Source organism: Durio zibethinus, chromosome 19 (assembly GCF_047325235.1).
Source record: "Durio zibethinus cultivar Kanyao isolate XHJ-2024 chromosome 19, ASM4732523v1, whole genome shotgun sequence".
NCBI classification, from domain to species: Eukaryota; Viridiplantae; Streptophyta; class Magnoliopsida; order Malvales; family Malvaceae; genus Durio; species Durio zibethinus.
The window spans coordinates 16,785,220-16,793,380 of NC_143180.1; positions in this window are offsets into that span (position 1 = coordinate 16,785,220).

Sequence of the window (8,161 nt, forward strand, 5' to 3'; positions counted from 1 at the left end):
CGAGCATTAATGTATATCTTTATGCATGGGAACAAACATATGAGTAAAATGAAATAATTGATTTAAGGGTAAATATCCTTTTTATCATGCCAAATAAAATGATTGTAGAAAGAATAAATAAATACTTTGTCATAGTCAAATAAGTACTACCTCAGTTTCTTTTGTAAAGTCCATCTTTTTACAATTTTATAATTATAGTCACTATTTGAACTCACTAACTAAGTATCAAAATTTAAAGGAAAAAAGTAGTTGAGAAACTGATAGCTATATAAACTTACATGAAAGAACATAGTAAGGTATGCAAAAATTAAAGAAGGTAGACCAGCAAACAACTACCTTTTTATAAAAAAAAAAGTTGAAAAATGGTATTTCAAAAACTTATTTGGCTCTTAGTTTTCACTTTCTTTCAATAATTCAATATAGAGATTAATGACCTACAAAAGAGAAATTACATGTGTCAACGCCAAATTACTAATTCATTTATTAATTACAATAAGTCTTAATTGAATGGGGACAAATTAACAAATCCTTTCGGTGACTATTATCTACAAATACATAACACGAGATAAAACCCTAAAAGTGATTGAAAATGACTTAATCATTCAACCATGCACCTAGTTTGAAACATTGCAAAATTTCTTTTCTAATATCAATGCTTGAGTTATCATGAAAGACTAAATCTTCCTCTTGTAAAAGCAAGCAAAAACATTACAACACAAGTGATATCCAATCAAATAATTAAACATTAACACATGCATTGTTACATACTAATTTTTTACAAAAAAAGCTTAGGAAACCTCTACCATCTCCTTCTCCGTAAAAGGGATAAAAGGTTCAAGAGGTATCACTTAGAATTCGATAAATGAAAATATTAATATCAATAATTTTGAACAAATCAGAAAAGCCCTTTATTCTATTCTAGAACCAACAAAAATTCTTTGAAAGATAATATCCGAACAACATAACTCAATTAAAATCAAGTAAGAAGTAGAATTGTACCTTTTTTTACTTATCTTTCGGTTTCTTTTCAAGTCACAATGCTTGTAGTCTAACAATACATTTGTCATCTAACTCAAATTGAAAATTCAAATCTTTCAACTTAAAAGTTCTCCTCTTTGCATTTAAAAATAATTTAATAAAAATCTCTTTTTAAAATGCAAAGGTATTAACAATATATATACTTAAAATACTTTGGATCATAACTAAGTCCTTTTATGTGCTGCTTTAATCATTCTACATGACCTTGATGCACCTGACAAACCAAAATATTAGGGCTTTGGGTGCTTTTTAAAAGTAATAACTACAGTAACAACCTACAATCCTCATTTTATGCAAGTTTCAAGGTCAAATATATAAAAAAACAAAAAAAAAAAAACCTAAAAGTTAGTGTCTGCATGAAGTTAAACTACTTCACTAAACAATTTGAGTACTAACTTATAGTTTTATGTTTCCATCAAACTTCCTATCAAAAAAAAAAAAAAAAAACATTTTTTAGCAACCTCATACATTTAGTTAATTATTGGTATTCCCAATCAAATTCTAGTGGTGCTTCTTTTAAATTGATTGATTTAGATTCAACTTTTGTAGTTATTTTATTTCAACTTTAGACCTATAAAAACTAATCACCATGCTTTTTACTAGCTCACATCATGGATTTGGAATCACTTTCAATCAAATATTAAGCATTATGGCATATTGAAATTAATAGATATTATTTCAGTCAAAAATATATGTATAGCAATAAATTATGATCTAACTCATTATACATTCTAAAATTAGCAAACTATTTTTTTTTTTGTTGGTCAAAATAATTTAATCCAAAGCTCTTAATATGATTATCAACCTTAAATTTCGTATTTCTATTTGAAACCATTAAAAAAAACACTAACAACAAATACAAAAACCAAAAGTCAACTTATTTCTTTTAATAATCCTAAACATGCGCCTCAAAAATTAAAAACAAAAAACAAAACCTAAAAATTTAAAGAATTGAACCACACTCATAGAAAATAAGCATAAATATTTTTCATGCAAATTCACATGTTATGTAAGAAATAATGAAAAATTTTTAAATAGTAAAAAATCAAATACATTACCTAATTGAAACAAAAAATATATATATCAAAATGAAATCAAAATCTGTAAATGCAAAAGAAAAAATCAAATGAAAAACAAAATTCTTTAAAAACCCAAAAGATAATAAAAAATCATAAAATATAAAAACCTACTAAGTGATTATAAAAAGCTATTCAGCTTTTCCTCTTCGACAAAATCTGTAAATAAAAAAAATCATATCCAAAAAGAAATTGGCAAAAAATAAAAAATAATAAAAAATTAAAACATGAAAAATACCAAAAAAATCATCAAGAATTATTTATCATTTTTTGCTGGCCCTTTTTCTAGCTTTTCTTTTCTTCATCAATGACTTAACTTATTGTCAGCTCTTTTTCTTTATCTCTTTTGTTTTTCCCTTTCTCATTCATCTTTCATCCAAGCCGATGTTCTCTCATCTTTCTCTCTCACTTTCTCTCTCCATTTTTATTTCTCTTCTTTCCATTCTCTCCCCTTAAAGGGTTGGTTTGTAAAATGGTGAAAAGGTAAAAATTAAAGCAAAGATTGTTGATATCCAAATCTATCCTCAAATTATTTTTTATGACATTTATTATGTGGTCAGTAAATTGGAGTTAGGGACTCCTTTTATATATAGTTATAGATATCTTCTCTATTTATTTTATTTTAATTTATTATAAAACTTTTTTTTTTATTTTATTATTTTAAAATTAAGCTAGTCATTTTTTCATAGTTATATTTTTTAATTTATATGTTTTTACAATAGCTTTGAAGATTGCAAAAAAGTTTAAATAATTTGATAAAAATGTTTTATTGGTTATTATTTTAATAGGTGCGTGATAACATATATTTTTAAAAGCATATTAATTTATTATTTTTCAAAATGTATGATTGTTAGGATACAAGTTATAACATTTCCTATATTTATAAGTTATTGAAAAAAATTATTTTAGAATCTTATGATTCAATTCATAGTTTTGGGTTAAGAAGCTTCACTTACTAGAATATAAACTTAAAAGGGATCTTTATTTGTGATTGGTTAAAATAGACCTAAGCGATCATTATTTGAATTTGAATGATCATGAGTAATAACTGAAATCTTGTCAATTATTCTTGGTGTATTAGTTGGAGACCTTTTTGTTACGCATTTTGGATATGAGTAAAAAATTTTAAGTATTTGTAAGCAATTTCATATTCCAAAAAAGGTTGCATGAAATTTGATAATATGAAAAAGGAAATTCCTACATTACCTTCTAATTTGCATGAGTTTAAGGCATAATTTCTTTTATATGCATTAAATTGTTTGCTATGCCCTTTAATAGTCGCATATACTAAGAAAAAAAAATACATTTGTTACCTATATAATATGGGATCTAGTAAACTTTTTATTTTGGTAAAACATGTTTATGAAACATTGCTATCAAGATTCATAATTTTTGCAACAAAAGCATCAAAAGGAATGAGAAAACAAAATATTTTGTGTGAATGTGTTTTGATTCTTTAGTTTTTTTTTCTTTTAACATTAATTACACATCTAGTTATTTGTAGGTTTTATGGTTAATATTAATTTTTAAACTAAAATATCTAAGATTTGTTACATGAATTGTAATTGCATAAATACTTTTTTAGATTATGTATTTATGGCGCAATTCAACACTGAATATATTCTAAATTCAAAACTTAGGATTGTTGAATGGAATCAAGCAAATATTGACCTAATTTTTGTCATATTAAAGATTTTGAAAACCAAAAAATGTGAAGGTGATATAAATCAAGCTTCCTTTAAATACACTTGTTTTCTTTTTTTTTTTTTATACTTTTTGTTTTGAATGATATACTATTTTATGTTTGAATAATTAGGCATATATCATTACATAAACTTTTTAAGCGAAGTTAGTAGGAAAGTTGTCTTTTAATGCTCATTTCTCTTTTTAATATAGAGAATGTGAATATAAATTTAATTTTTATTATTACATTAATTAAATAAGGTAATTATACATTTTTTTTTTGTAGAAATTATGTGAGCATGTTGATCACATGAAAGAAGAAATAAAAAAAGAGTTAAAATGTGTCATTTAAAAAGAGATTAAGTAGATTCAGGTTTTTTTTAGAATGCCAAATAAATGACTTAAAGAAGAAATAAGATCAATACAAGATAATGTTACCATAGAGAAAGACATAGTGAATATTAAGGATGATGTTAATAAAATAAAAAAAAATCATTTAACATCTTTTATTTTAAAAATGTTTTATGTTCAACGTAAGATGAAATTCTTGAAACCATTTGATTACAAGAGTTTCTTTGTCTGAAATTTATTTTTACTACTTGTCATGATTGCAACTACGATGATCTTTTTACACAATTAAATAGAAACTTTGTATGTGCAACATATGAACATTTCTTCAATGGTTCAAGTGAAAGTCAATCACATAGCATAGGAACACTTAATATAAAATTTATATTCTTGTTATTTTTCATAATAACTAGAACAATAAAAAGAGTATTTATAGGTCTCCTAATGAATGTCTCAAAAAGTTTCTAGTAGAGTTTTAAACATCTCCTATAAAAGAACATTTTTCATCTCCAACGATATCTCCTTTGAGAAAAGATTTTCATCTCCAATCTCTCATGTAAAAAAAGATTTTTTATTTATAAAAGAAGATTTTTTATCTCTAACGATATCTCCTTTGAGAAAAGATTTTCATTTCTAATCTCGCATGTAAAAAAAGATTTTTCATTTCCATTCTCTCTTGTGAAAGAGACATTATATGAAAGTTAAATATAAAGGTAATCTCAATACTCATAAATGTGTATTTTGATTTAATTATATATAACAATTATTAACTTGTTTTATTAAAATTCAACTTTTTTTAAAAAAAAATTAACTTTCATACATAGTACTTTTTTTAAAATAAATTTTATAAGGCTTTATAATTTGATCCAACTATTGATATTAGTTCCAATAATAGTACAAAAAAAGAACCTAATTAAAGTGGCATCTTCAATGATTAAATTAGTGAATAAGAAATGTTTACCATCTCAAAATCTTCAAGTTAAAAGGAAGGTAAAAAAAAATTGTAAAAAAGTATCATATAAAGTTAAATTGACATATATGCTTACTTATATACTAGAGTTTTAAGTTATAAACAAATTAAAATTAGCTTAATTTTTTAAAATTCAATTATGATACTAGTACATCTTATAAGTTGTGAATTCTATAGAATTATGATGTTGGGCTAACATCAAATCAAATTTCTTATTCATCTCAGATGAAAAATGCATTCTATTAATAAACTTATTCTAGCCTAGCATATATATCACGTTATTATAGTAATTCTATTAAAAGAATACATAAAATAAAAAAATAAAATATTCAATTTTAGATCATACAATGTTATTCTTAATGCTAAACATATTAAGAGGTGTATGTTTAAAGCATTTTAATCATAAATTATTGTAATTAAATTATTTTTTTTTACTTTAATTTTATGTTTCCTTTAGTTTTGTTTATTATTATTATTAAAAATAAACAATTACACGAAATGTAAATATCTTATTATAAAAATTTAATCTAGGAATCCAACTATTTCATCACCTTATAAATCATTTGAAGCTGTAAATGATATTTGTATGTATGAAAATGATCATCGAAAGAGTAATAGGTACTACTGAATATTCTTACTTTATTTTTCATTTATGAAAATTTTTTCTAAATTTTTTTTTACACATGCAATGACAATACTATTATGAATTTCACTGATACATATGCATTAAGGTCTGATATGATGACATTGAAATTGAAAGTTTGAATTAATTCTGTAATAAGTTGCCATGCTCATCATAACATAACATCTTTTTTTTTTTACAATAATTTTGATTAATTAGAACTTAGATATGATTATAGATAATTGATATGTTGACTTATACGTGCATGATAAATGCAAAGAAAGAGTCCAATCCTTGGACAAAATGGTGTTTGTCATATTATTAACCAGTGAAATCTTATATTACTCTTTACGATTACTATTTTTGTTCTCAATAATGATATTTTTTGTATTATTTAATTCAATTTGTTTAATTAGTTATTTAAGCATTTATTTAAAATAGTTTGAATGACAATATTTATATATTATGATAGAAATTCATCCTAAGCAATAAAAATAAAATAAAAAGGGTTTATCTATAAAATCTTGGTACCTTGTATATAACTCACCTTCAAAGGTGTGAACATATAATATAAGTTAATTGAACATTTCATTTCTACAATGCAAATTTTATTTTATAAAATTTTGAACCTTAATGAATATATTTAATTTGCAGAGAAATTGAGAAAGAAAGCATTTAGTGCAAGGCATGAGAACAAGGATATTGACATAATGGTTATGATTGAATTGATAACTATTCATTCGTTAATTAAATTTGAGCATTGTAATTGGTGGTTGTCAGATACTCCCAGTTGTCTTTTTTTCTATTAATTTCTTATAATTATGAGTTTGTTGAATTCAACACTGTAATACTTGAAAAAGACAACATTTTAATGATCATATCTCTTTAAAGTTTTACTTTATTTTTTTTATGTTATTCGTATTGTGAGTGTTAATCATTTTGCTCTGTGATAGTGTCTTTTGTTCGTTCCTTTGAAAAAGACAACATTTTAATGATCATATCTCTTTAAAGTTTTACTTTATTTTTTTATGTTATTCGTATTGTGAGTGTTAATCATTTTGCTTTGTGATAGTTTCTTTTGTTCATTCCTTTCTTTTCTTTACTTCTCTCCATTTAAGTGTTACCATCTCTTTTTTCTCTTGTTATTAGCCTTTCTCTTCCTTATGAACTATTCCCTTCCTTCAATCTCTCGTCAATTTTCTTTATTTCTTATCTAATTCTTTATTTTTTATCTAATGAAAATACCTAATCAATTGATAAAAGCCACTATCAGTGTATCAAATAATATATATTTTTTAAATTCATCCCTAAAAGCCCAAACTTAATGAAACTTAGCCTAAAATGAGACTTTTCCTTCTTTTACTTCATAAGACAAATTTCAAATCTTTCATTTAATAGAAAAGAAACACCTTTAAGCCATTCATTCACTAAAGAAAAAAACTCATTATTGACATCCTCCAATCTTTTTCCTTTATTTCCTTCCTGTCCTCAAGCTTTAGTTGCATATTCTCACCTCACTATCTCATTAACTTTTTTCCCTATAAAGCTGATAATGACTCTGATCAAAATAGGTTTTTCATCTCCTCAATTTTGAATTGTTAAAAATTTTAACCGATTCTGATCCAACATTTGATTTCAAAGTTAGAAAAATAACCTTTGATTTGTAGTGCAGTCTTAAACTTAAGCGAGATTAGTTGTGTGAAGCCTCAAACTTCAATTGCATAAGATTAAAAGTGTTGATTGTATATAGTGCAAAATTTTTGTGGTGTCATTTGTGATCTTTAATTTTAACAACACAATTTTAATGGCTTATTTTACAATAATCTAATTAAGAACTTTCTCACATAATAATATTTTTTTTGGACTCTAAAATTGGAAAAAGAAATTGTGATTGGTTATATCTTGGTAAAAATGAAAGATAAAAAAAAAAAAGAAACAAAGTAAAATTATTGAAAAAAATTGACAATTTTCAACTTTTTGTGAATGGAAGAGAGAAATAAAAAAAAAAAAAAAACCAAAATGAGAACCTAGTGTTATGATTAATTTTTTTAAATTACTACTTGTAGCTTTTGTAAAATTCTATTTTGAAACAAAAAGGCTAAATGACTTTCAATATATAAGAGGTTTATTAAAATTCATCACCAAAAGTCCAAAGTTAATTAAATTCAGCCTAAAATGAGACTTTTTTTTACTTTTTGTTCATAAGACACCTTTTCCTAACGATGGTGAAACCATTGCCAACATCTTCCAACCTTCTCCCTTCATATCCTCCATTTCCTTAAGTTTTGGTTTTGTATTTTCACTTTATTTTCCCATCAATTTCTTTTATAAAAATGATAACAGATTAAATCAGATTGAATCGAAATAAATTTTTATTTTTTTCAACTTTGACATTTAAAAAAAATTTAATTAATTTCAATCTAA